Source organism: Desmodus rotundus, chromosome 8 (genome assembly GCF_022682495.2).
Source record: "Desmodus rotundus isolate HL8 chromosome 8, HLdesRot8A.1, whole genome shotgun sequence".
Taxonomy (NCBI): domain Eukaryota; kingdom Metazoa; phylum Chordata; class Mammalia; order Chiroptera; family Phyllostomidae; genus Desmodus; species Desmodus rotundus.
Genome location: NC_071394.1, coordinates 61,832,981 through 61,849,753, shown reverse-complemented (window position 1 = coordinate 61,849,753; position 16,773 = coordinate 61,832,981).

The following is a 16,773-nucleotide window of genomic DNA, read 5'->3' as shown; positions in this document are numbered from 1 at the left end:
TCGGAGGGTCCCAATTTGATTGTGAGTAGCAAAGGGAGTGACTGAAATCCAGCAGAGAGTGGAGCAGGCTCCATTGCTCACTCTTGCTCCCTCCCCCACATGAAGAGTCACAGCTCATCGACCAGCATTACCCCACACCGTGAACACCTAAGGCTCCACCCCTTTACCTAACAGGTGCGCCAAGACAAAAAAAAAATGTCCCAAATGAAAGAACAGATCAAAGCTCCAGAAAAAATACAACTAAGCAGAGAACAGATAGCCAACCTATCAGATGTATAGTTCAAAACACTCGTAATCAGGATGCTCACAGAATTGGTTGAATTTGGTCACAAGCTACATGGAAAAATGAAGGCTATGCTAAGAGTAACAAAGGAAAATGTACAGGGAACCAACAGTGATGCAAAGGAAACTGGGACTCAAATCAATGGTGTGGGCCAGAAGGAAGAAAGAAACAGCCAACCAGAAAAGAATGAAGAAACAAGAATTCGGAAAAATGAGGAGAGGCTTAGGAACCTCCAGGACATCTCGAAATGTTCCAACATCCGAATCATAGGGGTGCCAGAAGGAGAAGAGGAAGAACAAAAAATTGAAAACTTATTTGAACAAATAATGAAGGAGGACTTCCCTAATCTGGCAAAGGAATAGACTTCCAGGAAGTCCAGGAAGCTCAGAGAGTCCCAAAGAAGCTGGACCCAAGGAGGAACACACCAAGGCACATCATAATTACATTAGCCAAGATTAAGCAGAAGGAGAGAATCTTAGAAGCAGCAAGGGATAAGGACACAGTTACCTACAAAGGAGTTCCCATAAGACTGTCAGCTGATTTCTCCAAAGAGACCTTACAGGCAAGAAGGGGCTGGCAAGAAGTATTCCAAGTCATGAAAGGCAAGGACCTACATCCAAGATTACTGTATCCAGCAAAGGTATCATTTAGAATGGAAGGGCAGATAAAGTGCTTCTCAGATAAGGTCAAGTTAAAGGAGTCCATTATCACCAAGCCCTTATTATATGAAATATTAAAGGGACTTACCTAAGAAAAAGAAGATAAAAAATATGAACAGTAAAAATGACAGCAAACTCACAGTTATTAACAACCACACCTAAAACAAAAACAAAAGCAAACTAAGCAAACAACTAGAACAGGAACAGAACCACAGAAATGGAGATCACATGGAGGGTTATCAACAGGGGAGTGGGAGGGGGAGAGAGGGGGAAAAGGTACAGAGAATAAGTAGCATAAATGGTAGGTAGAAAATAGACAGGGGGAGGGTAAGAATAGTATAGGAAATGTAGAAGCAAAAGAGCTTTGTAAGTATGACCCATGGACATGAACTATATGGGGGGAATGTGGGAGGGAGGGGTGGGCAGGATGGAGTGGAGTGAAAGTGGAGAAATGGGACAACTGTAATAGCATAATCAATAAATATATTAAATATATATGTTATTGATTATGCTATTACAGTTTTTACAATTTTCCCCCTTTGACCCTCCATCCAGTACCCCCCCTCCCCTCCAGTGATCGCCCCCCCACCCAGTTTATGTCCGTGGGTCATGCACATAAGATCTTTGGCTTCTCCATTTCCTATACTGTTTTTAACATCCCCATAGCTGTTTTGTACCAACCATATATGATTCTTTATCCCTGCACATTTTTTTCTCCCATTCTTCCTTCTCCACCTCCCTGCTGATAGACCTCCAGATGATCTCCATAGTTTCTTACTTTTCTTAAGTCCCTTTAACACTTTGTACAATCAGTGTATACCAAACCAGATGCTTTCTACTATGTTGTTGAAGCAGCTGCTATCACTTCATTTTCATCAAACCGAAGAAAAGCTTTTTATTTTCACTTAAATTTATTTTGAGGACTGTTACTTAGGAAAGGTGGTCTTCTATAAAAAGAAAAATAATGAATATGTTTATTTATAATATCTAAACCAAGACTCACAGGATTACAAACTACTACCTATCCATAATTAAAAGTAGCTCACAAACTTCCTGTATCACTGGATTTGAATGGTTTGCACATGACACATAAGCTCCAGTTTCCCACAATTCCCACCCATTGGTTATGATTCCTAGTCTGCTTTATTCATTAATTTGATCTGCTTAATCTCCACAGACATTTGTATCCCATCTGAACACATATCTCCCCAAGTCAGGTCCACTTTCAACTTTGGCTTTATTTTTTCTTAGAATAAAATATTGCAAAATGTTGACTTAGATTCAAACCTGAATCAGTTTCTTTCTATGTGGACTTGTTGCTTAACCTCACAAAAACCTCCCATTTTTCTTCTGTGAAATGGCAATCACAATAACATCTACAGCAATATCAACCTCATGTGTAGTAGATTGCTCTCACTGCCAGCACAGCTCACAGGCATATCACCTGTGCATTTGCTCAGGTACCCACACTCACAAGGGCTACATGCTTGGGTAAGCATTCTGTTGTCTCAACTTTAAATTCCTAAAAAGTTCTAAACAAGGATCCACTCATTTGCTTATGGGCACTTAGGTTGCTTCCAGTACTTGGCTATTGTAAATTGTGCTCATATGAACATTGGGGTGCATAGGTTCTTTTGGATTGGTGTTTCAGGGTTCTTAGGGTATAATCCCAGCAGTGGAATTGCTGGGTCAAAGGGCAGTTCCATTTTTAGTTTTCTGAGGAAATTCCATACTGTTTTCCACAGTGGCCTCACCAGTCTGCATTCCCACCAACAATGCACTAGGGTTCCCTTTTTTCCGCATCCTCTCCAACATTTGTTTATTCACTTGTTTATGTTGGCCACTCTAACCAGTGTGAGATGGTACCTCATTGTGGTTTTAATTTGCATCTCTCTGATGGCTAGTGATGAAAACTATGGTATATTTACACAATGGAATTCTATGCAGCAGAGAGAAAGAAGGAGCTTATACCCTTTGTAACAGCATGGATGGAACTGGAGAGCATTATGCCAAGTGAAATAAGCCAGATGGTGAGAGACAAATACCATATGATCTCACCTTTAACTGGAACATAATCAACAGAAGAAAAAAACAAACAAAATATAACCAGAGACATTGAAGTTAAAAACAATCTAACAATAGTCAGGGGGGAGTGGGGAGGGGACAGTGAGGAGATGGGATTACAAGAACTACTATAAAAGACACATGGACAAAATCCAGGGGGAGGGTGGAGGTGGCGGAGGGAGGTGGGTTCAGCCGGGGTGGGGTGGAGGGATGGGGAGAAAAGGCACACATTTTAATAAAAAATTTTAAAAAAATAAAAAATAAATAAAAAAACAGTGATGCAGATACTCCATATTATATCTTAAAATGGATAAATATAATGTCAAAATAAATGAACTTACAATGTTATGTAAAGATCCACAGTCTATTTGATTCATTTTTTCCCTTTTATTGGTTCCATTTTCTCATTTGCATTTTTTCATATATATGTATTTATATATACACATACATATATTGACTCAAAACTATCAATATTTTTATTCTATAATGTGAAAAAATTTAACAAAGTCCCTGGGGGTTCCAGATATTACAAAAATATGAGATGAACAATTAAATTTAAAATTTAGGTAAACAGTGAATAAATTTTTACAATTACATCCATATAATACTTGGAAAGCATATAAAAATGAACCTTTATCACAAATTCAAAATAACAAATGATATTATATTATATTATATTAATAATGATCGTTAGCAGAAATGTAGAATATATCTGCAAACTTCAAAGGAAATAAAACAAAAGATGAAAATGATGAATGGTGTGATATATACATGGTGGTCAAATAAAGGTAATAAAGTCTTACAAATATGCATCTTCCAAAAGATTGGCTTGTTCATTATGCACTATAAAATATTTAAATAAAGTATAAAGTAATATCCTTTAAAAAACTGTTAGTCTCTATGGCATATATCAGTGATCAGGCTACTATCTCCCAAAGTTTTAAGCAGAAGGAATAGGCACGAGGTCTTAGATGGCTGTGGGTTGAGGGTTTTCACTCCTCCTGCAGGCAGATTCTCTCAAGTTCTCAGACCACCATTTTCCTGAGCATATCTTCTAACTAACCTTCTTGCCACTCTCTCTCCATGAGCCAGATATGTGTTTATTATTTATCTTAAGTACTCTATTAAATAAAAAATGTCATATGATCTTATTTTTTTTAAAGCTAAAATTTGGTGACAAATCTCCAAGTTGTTTGGGCTTCAATGATTATGAAGGGCCCTGGTTCCAAAAAGCCTCGTGAACACAGCCAAAATGAAATGACAGGTTTCCTCTTTTCATTCTAGACCTACAAAAGTAAATTGAAGCTGCTCGTTGCTGAAAGTATTCAAGGCATGCTGCAACATATCTAAAACTAATCCAAATAAATCTATGAAAATGTTTTTTTCTATTCACATTGGTTAATAATCTTTCTAAAAATAAGATTGTATTATTACCTTGATTCCGAATAAGTTATCACAAGTCCATGTTATAATTTGGTTAAGTACACTGTTATATGAATTACCAAAAATCACCTAAAATTTAAAAAGTCAAATTTGGAAAATAACATTAATTTTAAAGTATTCCTCCTCTCCCATCCCCCAAAAATTATGATGTGAAGACTGCATGATGGTAGAAGGTTAATTAGATTTATCTACTTTGAAAAATAACCATAAAAATTTACACCAAAAAATGACAATAGTATTTGGGAGGCCATTTTAAGTAGGGTTGTCATTAACAATCTCATTGATACGTAGTACCCTGAGAAGGTGGCAAGGGGTTCTCAACATGATGATGACTGAAGAAGATAATTCCAAGTGGAATAACAAAGCCATGGACTAAGTAGTGTATTTGCATTTACCAACGAAAGCAAGCAAGTAAGTGAGTTGAAGTGGATTACTAAATTGGGCAGTATGGAAGAAGTCAGGAAGGTGAGCATAATGTGTACTAGGCTAGGTGTGCTGGCAGTCAAGTTGAGTGGGTCTTGAGTGCTGTTGAGGGGCTTAAGGTTTATTCTAGGTGAGTGGACCATGTTGTGTTGTGCTTTGAAAGAAGTACCTATCAGTAGAATTTTATATGGATGTTAAAGACTATATTGGAGAAGCACAGAAGAGGATTCAGGGATCCTTCCCAAGGGAGGTGTTATCTTAGTGGAACCTCATACAGCCAGATTTTGAAATGATTGAGAAATTACTTAGAAATTAAGCATAAATAGCAAAACCAGATAGATCATATTAAACATGAAAGCCATTAAGGGTGCCATTTTCACACTTCAATAGGGGTCACACATCTTGCCCAGTCTTCCTATAGAACATTCCAAGTTGTCACTGATGACTTGGCAGAGGGGATAACACTGGTAACTTTTCAGGGAACACAGTTAATAAAATTCTTATAACCTAGGACATAACAAGTTACTGAGAAGTTCCCTTGGGTAGATACAGTATAGACTATCTGTCTTTCATACCTACTGAGAACAGAAAGCTGCTGTGTTTAAATGAGATGGTAGCAATGAACAATAATGTTTAGACATATGACAGCTAAGGACTCTTCCTTAATAGGAGAGGCTGCCACATATTGCACTAGACTGAAGAAAAGTTGAAGAATATCTTCATTTGTTATTCTGAATTAAAATTTTACAAGTTCTGATAAAATTCTAAAAATTCTATATATTTTTGTACATTTTTTTCAAAATGGCATCAATAAATGTTCTGATAGAAATATTCTAAAGAGAGATGTGAAGCAAGTACATTGAGGTAGATCATAAACACAAAATATAATATGCTTCCAGAAATGTTTTCTCAGGCATGTTCTAAGATAAAAGATATTTGTAAATTTTGCTTTATAAAATTACACATAAAAGTCACATTCTTTCAGCAACTTACTTGAATGATAAAATGCAAGGTATCCGTGAGAATTTATTAAGACAACTATCCATTATAGTGCCATGATTTACTATAGTAAACAAATTTAAATCTTTTCCATATGGTTACTTCTAACTAAATTATGCTTTGTCCATGTTCACAAGAAAAATTCGTGTATTGTAGTTACTTGATTACAATATATCTTTATTAACTGGTTTATTTTCTTGAGTTGGTATAGTAGCTATGAATATAACCTGAGATTTAAATCCTTGAAGTTAGTAGAAAAAAAAGCATGAACATTTACTTTCCTTAGATGCCATAAGCAGAAACAGAATGACTATTGGTAAAGTAGCAATATGGTAAAATAAACGCTTTTTAAAAAAAAAAAATTTATTGTTGTTCAAGTGCAGTTGTCTCAATTTCCCCCCTACCACCATTACCCATTCCTGGCCATCCCCACTCCCCACCCTTGATCCTACCCCTCTTTCATTTTGTCTATATGTCCTTTATACATGTTCCTGAAAACACTTTCCCCTTCCCCCTCTTTATCGCCTCCCACTTCCCCTCTGGTTATTGTCAGTTTGTTCTTAATTTTAATGTCTCTGAATATATTTTGCTTGCTTGTTTGTTTTGTTGATTAGGTTCCACTTATAGGTGAGATCATATGGTATTTGTCTTTCATTGCCTGGCTTATTTCACTTAGCAAAATGCTCTCCAGATCTACCCATACTGTCTGTCACAAAGGGTAGGAGTTCCTTCTTTCTTTCTGCTGCTTAGTATTCAATCGTGAAAATGTACCATAGTTTTTTGATCCATTCATTTTTTGATGGGCATACAAAGGGTCCAGAAACATATGAAAAGATGTTCAGCATCACTAACCATCAGAGAGATGCAAATTAAATGCACAGTGAGATACCACTTTACACTGATCAGATAGTCCATCACAAACAAATCAACAAACAAGTGTGGGAGAAAAGGGAACCCTAGTGCACTGTTTCTGGTAAGGCAGACTGGTACAGCCACTGTGGAAAATAGTATGTAATTTCCTCAGAAAACTAAAAATGGAACTGCCTTTTGACCCAGCAATTCCACTGCTGGGATTATATCCTAAGAGCCCTGAAACACCAATCCAGAAGAACCTATGTACCCCCATCTTTGTAGCAGCACAATTTACAATAGCCAAGTGCTAAAAGAAATCAATGAATTTTTTATAAAAGAAAGTTACATCCCTTGTTCTGTCAAACCTCTTATTAAAGCAAAACCAGTGACTGAAATTTATAAATGTATCTTTTTCTGAAGAGATTATTTAATTATTTGAATAAGTCCATAACGTGGGCTCCTCAACTCTTCTTTGCTCAGAGCACCTGCACTGGCTGCTCCTACTCCTTCTGTATAGAAGAATCTTCTCCCAGGTGGCCTGATGGCTGGCTCCTCATTAAAAGACCATTAGCTATTAGTTCAAAGTGAACTTCTAGAGAATGCACACACATATACCTATTATCCTCCACTCTATTACCATGTTTTAATAAGTCGAGGTTCTCAAAGTGTAGTCCAATGACTTCTGGGGGACCTAGCCTCTTTCAGAGGGATTGAAATTGAAAACTATTTCCATAATAATTTTTAGACATAATTTGACTTTTAAACTCTCATTCATTCATGGGTATAAAAAGTATGAAAGTAGATTTCGGAAGATGGTGGTGAGATAGGTGGAGCGGAGTCCACTTCCCCTCGGCACCAGTGAAACGCCTACCTGATCTGAGGAAGAGAGCGAACAGCCAATGGTATTTCAGCACATATGAAGATCAGAGACCAAAGATAGAGGACATTGAAAGATCAGACGGTGAGACAATAAAACCTGGAGCTCTGAAAAGAACAGAGTTAGACCCTGTTAGACCTATAAACATCAGCTCAAGAAAAGTGAGCACAGGAGATTAATTAGACAGTACCACTGAATCCCATTGGCATTCTACCATAGAAGTTCACACCATAAACCCAGGGAGTCAGAACAGACCAATTTAAGAAACAGAGGATAACAAAAAGGGTCTCAAAAACAATGGGAAGACAAAGAAACAATCCCCAAATGAAAGGAAAGGAGGAAGCCTCAGAAAATGTTAACTGAAAAACAGGCAATTCAACTATCAGACACTGAGTTCAAAGCAATGGTTATCAGGAAGCTCACTGAGCTCACAGAGAACTACCAGAAACTACAGGGAAACTACAATGAAGTCACTGCAAACTACATCAACATGAAAAAGGAAATACAAACTATTAACAAGGGCCAAGAGGAAATGAAGAATACTATTTCTGAACTGAAGAACACAGTGGAAGGAATCAGAAGCAGACTTGATGAAGCAGAGGATCGGATCAGCGAGCTGGAAGGACAAAGTAGAAAAAAACACCCAGAAAGAGCAAAAAAAGGAAAAGAGGCTCAGAAAGAATGAAGAGGGAATAAGGGAAATGCAGGACAAAATGAAACATAATAATATCCATATAATAGGGATACCAGAAGGAGAAGAAGAAGAGCAAGGGATAGAAAACCTGTTTGAAAAAGTAATGATGGAAAATTTCCCTAATCTGATGAGAGAAAAAGTAACACAAATCCAGGAAACACAGAGAGTCCCAAGCAAGAGGAACCCACAGAGGCTCACTGCAAGACACATCATAATTAAAATGGCAAAGTTCCAAGAAAAAGATAGGATCTTAAAGGCAGCAAGGGAGAAACAGGAAGTAACATACAAGGGAGACCCAAGAAGACTAGCAGCTGACATCTCAATGGAAATGCTCCAAAACACAAGAGAATGGGAAAAAATATTCCAAGTAATGAGACCCAGAGGCTTGTAAACAAGGCTAATTTACCCAGCAAGGCTCTCAATCAAGATAGAAGGCAGAACAAAGAGCTTCCCAGACAAAAGAAGTCTAAAAGAATACACCTCCACCAAACAAGCTATGCAAGAGATGCTAAAGGGATGGCTTTAAGGAAAGGAAGGAAAAGAGAAAGACAGAGGAACACAGGTAGGAAAAAATGGCAATGAAAAACTACCTATCGATAATAACCTTAAATGTAAATGGAATACATGCTCCAATCAAAAGACATAGAATAGCTGAGTGGATAAGAAAACATGACCCACATATATGCTGCCTACAAGAGACCCACCTCAGGACAAAAGACCTACACAGACTGAAAGTGAAGGGCTGGAAACAAATCTTCCAAGCAAATGGACAGGGAAAAATAAACCAGGGGTAGCAATACTCATGTCAGACAAAAGAGACTTCAAAAGAAGGGCCATAAAGAGAGACCCAGAAGGTCACTTCATAATACTCAAAGGAAGAATCCACCAAGAAGACATAAACATTGTAAATATATATGCACCCAACATAGGAGCACCCAAATACATAAAGAAAATCTTGAAGAACTTCAAGAAAGATATTGACAGCAACATAATTATAGTAGGGGACTTTAACACCCCACTGTCAAAAATGGACAGATCTTCCAAACAAAATATCAACAAGGATATTGTGTCACTTAACAATACCATAGATGAAATGGATTTAACTGATATATATAGAGCTTTTCATCCCAAAGAAGCAAAATACACATTCTTTTCAAGTGTACACGGAACATTTTCAAAGATAGACCACATGATAGGACACAAAGCAAGCCTCAACAAATTCAAGAAAATTGAAATCATATCAAGCATTTTCTCTGACTGAAACTAGAGACCAGCCCCAAAGAAAAAATCCCAAAACACTCAAAATCATTCTATTAAACAATGAATGGGTCAACAAAGAGATTAGGGAAGAAATCAAAAACTTTCTGGAAACAAATGAAAACGAACTCAAAACAAACCAAAACCTATGGGACACAGCATAGGCAGTCATGAGGGGGGAAGTTCATAGCAATTCAGGCCTACCTGAAAAAGATAGAAACATTTCAAACAACCTAACCCTATGCCTACAAGAACTGGAGGAACAACAACAAAGACAGCCCAGAGCAAGCAGAAGGAAGGAAATAACCAAGATCAGAGCAGAACTAAATGACATAGAGACTAAAAGCACAATTGTAAGGATCAATGAATCCAGGAGCTGGTTCTTTGAAAAGATAAACAAAATCGACAAGCCTTTAAGTAGGCTCATCAAGAAAAAAAGAGAGAGGATCCAAATAAACACAATTAGAAATGAAAGAGGAGAGATTACAACTGATACCACAGAAATACAAAGGATTTTAAGAAATTGTTACTATGAAGAACTGTATGCCAAGAAATTTGAAAACCTAGGTGAAATGGGCACATTTCTACAAAAATATAATCTTCCAAAACTGAATGAAGACGAAGCAGAAAACCTGAACAGACCAATAACAGCAGATGAAATTGAAGCAGGAACCAAAAACCTCCCAACACACAAAAGATGGTTTCACAGGAGAATTCTATAAAGCATTTAAGGAAGAGCTAACCTACATCCTTCACAGACTATTCAAAAAAATCCAAACTTATGGAAGACTCCCAAACTCTTTTTATGAAGCCAACATCATCCTAATCCCCAAACAAGATAAATACACAACAAAGAAAGAAAACTTCAGGCCAATATCGCTGATGAACATAGACGCTAAAATTCTCAACAAAATATTGGGAAATGACATCCAGCAATACATTAAAAAAATGACAAACCATGGCCAAGTGGGATTCATCCCAGGGATGCAAGGATGGTACAATATTCACAAATCAATACACATAATACATCACATAAACAGCTGCAAAGACAAAAATCACATGATCATATCAATAGATGCGGAAAAGGCATTTGATAAGATACAGCACCCATTTCTCATAAGAACACTCAGCAAAGTGGGAATAGAGCGAGCATTTCTCAACATAATAAAGGACATATATGAGAGACCTACAGCCAACATCATACTCAGTGGACAAAAACTTAGAGCTTTCCCACTAAGATTGAGAACAAGAAAAGGATGCCCTCTCTCACCACTTCTATTCAACATAGTATTGGAAGTCCTAGCCACAGCCATCAGACAAAAGAAAGAAATAAAAGGCATCCAAATTGGAAAGGAGGAAATGAAACTGTCACTGTTTGTAGATGACCTGATAGTGTACATGGAAAATCCTATACACTCCGCCAAAAAAATTACTTCAGCTAATAAATAAATTTGGCAAAACAGCTGGATACAAAGTCAATACTCAGAAATCAAAGGCATTCCTGTATACCAACAATGAAACTGCATAAACAGAAATCAGGAAAATAATCCCATTTGCTATAGCAACAGGAAAAATAAAGTATCTAGGAGTAAACCTAACCAAGGAGGTAAAAGACCTGTACTCAGAAAACTACACAACACTGAAGAAAGAAATTAAGGAAGATGCAAACAAATGGAAGAATGTACTATGCTCATGGATTGGAAGAATTAACATCATCAAAGTGTCCATACTACCCAAAGTGATTTATAGATTCAATGCAATCCTTATTAAAGTACCCATGACATATTTCCCAAATATAGGACAAACATTTCAGAAATTCATATGGAACCATAAACGACCCCGAATAGCTACAGCAATTTTGAGAAAGAAGAACAAAGCAGGAGGGATCACAATACCTGATGTCAAAATCTATTACAAGGCCACTGTAATCAAAACAGCCTGGTACTGGCATCAAAACAGGCACATAGTGCAATGGAACAGAACAGAGAGCCCAGAAATAAACTCAAGTCTTTACAGTCAATTAATGTTTGACAAAGGAGGCAGGAGCATAAAATGGAGCAAAAACAGCCTCTTCAACAGATGGTGTTGGGAGATCTGGACAGCTATGTGCAAAATAATGAAACTCGATCACCAACTTACGCCATACACAAAATAAACTGAAGATGGATAAAAGACTTAAATATAAGACATAATACCATAAAAGTCCTAGAGGAAAACATTGGCAGGAAAATCTCAGACATTCCACGCAGCAACATCCTCACAGACACATCCCCTAAAGCAAGGGACATAAAGGAAAGAATAAACAAATGGGACCTCATCAAAATAAAAAGCTTCTGCATGGCTAAAGAAAACAGCACCAAATTACAAAGAGAACCAACAGTATGGGAAAACATATTTGCCAATGATACCTCAGACAAGGGCCTGATCTCCAACATATATAAAGAACTCACACGACTCCACTCCAGGAAGACAAGCAACCCAATTAAAAAATGGGCAAAGGACTTGAACAGACACTTCTCCAAGGAAGACATACAGAGGGCCCAGAGACATATGAAAAGATGCTCAGCATCACTAGCCATCAGAGAGATGCAAATTAAAACCACAATGAGGTATCATCTCACACCAGTCAGAATGGCCAACATAAACAAATCCACAAACAAATGTTGGAGAGGATGCAGAGAAAAGGGAACCCTCGTGCACTGTTGGTGGGAATGCAGACTGGTGAGGCCACTGTGGAAAACACTATGGAATTTCCTCAGAAAGCTAAAAATGAAACTGCCCTTTGACCCAGCAATTCCGCTGGGATTATACCCTAAGAACCCTGAAACACCAATCCAAAAGAACCTATGCACCCCAATGTTCATATGAGCACAATTTACAATAGCCAAGTACTGGAAGCAACCTAAGTGACCATCAGCACTTAGATCTGGACAGCTATGTGCAAAATAATGAAACTCGATCACCAACTTACGCCATACACAAAATAAACTGAAGATGGATAAAAGACTTAAATATAAGATATAACACCATAAAAGTCCTAGAGGAAAACATTGGCAGAAAAATCTCAGACATTCCATGCAGCAACATCCTCACAGACACCTCCGCTAAAGCAAGGGACATAAAGGAAAGAATAAAAAAATGGGACCTCATCAAAATAAAAAGCTTCTGCATGGCTAAAGAAAACAGCACCAAATTACACAGAGAACCAACAGTATGGGAAAACATATTTGCCAATGATACCTCAGACAAGGGCCTGATCTCCAAAATATATGAAGAACTCACACAACTCCACTCCAGGAAGACAAACAACCCAATTAAAAAATGGGCAAAGGACTTGTTCAGACACTTCTTTATGGAAGACATACACAGGGCCCAGAGACATATGAAGATGCTCAGCATCACTAGCCATCAGAGAGATGCAAATTAAAACCACAATGAGGTACCATCTCACACCAGTCAGAGTGGCCAACATGAACAAATCAACAAACAAATGTTGGAGAGGATGCAGAGAAAAGGGAACCCTAGTGCACTGTTGGTGGGAATGCAGACTGGTGAGGCCACTGTGGAAAACAGTATGGAATTTCCTCAGAAAGCTAAAAATGAAACTGCCCTTTGACCCAGCAATTCCGCTGGGATTATACCCTAAGAACCCTGAAACACCAATCCAAAAGAACCTATGCACCCCAATGTTCATATGAGCACAATTTACAATAGCCAAGTACTGGAAGCAACCTAAGTGCCCATCAGCAAATGAGTGGATCCAAAAACTATGGTATATTTACACCATGGAATTCTATGCAGCAGAGAGAAAGAAGGAGCTTATACCCTTTGCAACAGCATGGATGGAACTGGAGAGCATTATGCTAAGTGAAATAAGCTAGGCGGTGAGGGACAAATACCATATGATCTCACCTTTAATTGGAACATAATCAACAGAAGAAAAAAGCAAACAAAATATAACCAGAGACATTAAAGTTAGGAAGAATCTAACAGTAGCCAGGGGGGAGTGGGGAGGGGACAGTGAGGAGAGGGTATTACAGGAACTACTATAAAGAACACATGGACAAAATCAAGAGGGAGTGTGGAGGTGGGGGAGGGAGGTGTGTTCAGCTGTGTTGGGGTGGAGGGATGGGCATAAAAGGCATACAACTGTAATTAAATAACAATAAAAATTTTTTGAAAAATAAAAAATTAAAATAAATAAATAAAATAAAGATAAAAAAGTATGAAAGTTCATTGATATGCTTTCAGATTCCACATTGCAGCTAACCTTTAACTTAGCTTCTTTTTAAATTACAAAAACCACTTGTTTTATGTATTCAGAATATGCTGTCTACATGCTCTAAGAAATTTAAATACTACATGTGCACACACATATGTAATATATAATGTATATGCTTTAAATGTAATTATAAGTGGGTATGTATTTAAGGTTCTTTAGAACATGCACATAGCATATTATGGACTTTGAATGAATTTAGATAATATAAATTATAAAAGTATAATATTGCTAATATTGGACTATGTTTGATTACACAAATTGCAATTTATTATAATTCACAGTAAAATAAAAACTTCTACAAAAGTTAACAAAGAAAAGTTTACCTAAATGAGCATATTCATTATAATCAAAAGTATTTTCCAGGTCTTTTTATCCCAAGAATTTAAGCTGGCACAGGTAGTAACAACAAACCTCTACTTTAAGAACCTGAAAAGAATGTTGATGGCAAACCAACAGTCTTTTCAGTCAACAGGAACAGGTGCACCAAGAAGAGCAGGCTACTTAGTTCCATCAGCTCAGAGAATGGATTAATCCCAAAGGCCATTAGATGGAGACTTGACCATCTGCAGTTTTCAGGAAATAAATAATTCAGATTCAGATGTCTGCTTCAGCTCAGGATATGATCAGAATATCTGTAATTCTTTGCAACATAAAACAATGACATACAAGATATTGTTGCCAATTACCACAAATATACTACCTGGCAGCCAGTCAAGGGACAGAAGATGGTATTTTCCCTCCTAATGTCTTCAATCATTATTTTGTTTTTAGAAACTAAAAAATAAAGTGAACAAGGGAAGGTAAGTACTAATTTTATATTAAAAGGCACAACATAAATATGGTTAGATAAAATAGTAAATTATTTGTTTTAAAATAGCATCTCCTATTTTTGAATCATTTCGCCATGTGTGGTGACGTGGGAAAGGCCTAATTCTAATATATCTCACCATGAAGAAGTTCACTGGCTATCGCAACCCTGGCCTATACTAGCTCCCTTCCTTACTTTTTACCTAACAATGAGGTTTTTTTGTTGTTGTTGTTGTTGTTGTTTTAATCCTCAAGAGAGGAGTTAACTACCTGTTTTCTTTTTTTTTAATTTATTTATTTATTTTTATTCAGTTAAAATTGTCTGCATTTTCTCCCCTTCCCTCCACCCCACCCCAGCCAGTCCCACCTCCCTCCCCCACCTCCACCCTCCCCCTTGATTTTGTCCTTGTGTCCTTTATAGTAGCTCCTATAGACCCCTCTCCCCACTATCCCCTCCCCACTCCCCTGTGGCTATTGTTACGATGTTCTTAATTTCAATGTCTCTAGTTATATTTTGTTTGCTTTTTTCTTTTGTTGATTATGTTCCACTTAAAGGTGAGATCATATGGTATTTGTCCCTCACTGTCTGGCTTATTTCACTTAGCATAATGCTCTCCAGTTCCATCCATGCCATTGCAAAGGGTATAAGCTCCTTCTTTCTCTCTGCTGCATAGAATTTCATTGTGTAAATGTACCATAGTTTTTGGATCCACTCATTTGCTGATGGGCACTTAGGTTGCTTCCAGTACTTGGCTATTGTAAATTGTGCTGCTATGAACATTGGGGTGCATAAGTTCTTTTGGATGGGTGTTTCAGGGTTGGGCAAAGGACTTGAACAGACACTTCTCCAAGGAAGACATACAGAGGGCCCAGAGGCACATGAAAAGATGCTCAGCATCACTAGCCATCAGAGAGATGCAAATTAAAATACAATGACGTACCATCTCACACCAGTCAGAGTGGCCAACATAAACAAATCAACAAACAAATGTTGGAGAGGATGTGGAGAAAAGGGAACCCTAGTGCATTGTTGGTGGGAATGCAGACTGGTGCAGCCACTGTGGGAAACAGTATGGAATTTCCTCAGAAAACTAAAAATGGAACTGCCCTTTGACCTAGCAATTCCACTGCTCTGATTATACCTAACAATGAGTTTTAAAGGAGAGTTGCCTGTGATAGAAGAGAGCTTGTGCCTGGTCTTCTCAGAAGTGAGCTGCCTTCGGGAAACATATTTCTCAGTCTTCTCCATGCCACCAAGTTTACTAGAGCCTCCCAGGGTAGCCAGGAAGATGTCTGCCCCAGTCTAGCCCTGGCAGATAGCTAAGGTTGCTACTTCTTGATTCATTATTGCTCAAAATACAAACATTTTATAAAAATAAAGGTGGCATTTTGTCCTGTATGTGCTAACTTTTCATCTTATTTCTCAGATGATTCAAGATCTCAATAGAGAAGATTATTGGGAACACTTAAATGCCTTGACATTTGGCATCATCAACTTTGCTAAAAATAAACACACATTTCATCCTTTTTTTGAGCACTATCATCTCTCACATGTCTACAGGTCTGGGATTAAAGCAGTTGTTGGCCATCACTCCTGCAGTGCAGCCCAGTGAAACTGGGGGTAAAAAGAAGATATTAGAGAACCAGCCATTGGCTTGGAATTGTTAAATAGTGACTTGTTTCCCTTTCTTTTTCCTAATAGATTAAATGCAGGACATGTCTTCTGTCACTGGAGGCAAAAAACAAACAAACAAAAAACCAATAGAGCTAACGTGCCTCTGGACAACAAGTGAATTCTGATGGATTAATGCTAATAAAGGTGGACAAATCCTGTGTCTGCCCTGGTCACCAGGCTGCAGTGAGGTGATGAGAGGCAGCCCATGAAAACCACACCAAAACTATAGTTGCAAGGACACAACACTTCCCTTTCCTTCATTTTGTTTTTGTGAGAAGACAATCACAATGTGTAACTTCACTCCAGTTAAACAGCACTGTAATTTTCCATTGGAGAGATTGTCACTTTTTCAGGGGAAAATGAGTGGGCTGCACAGGACCCAGCACAGGTGACCAGCACTTCCTCTCACTCCTCTCTTACTCCTAAGTCTTTAGACTCATAATATTTTTCTTATTGAG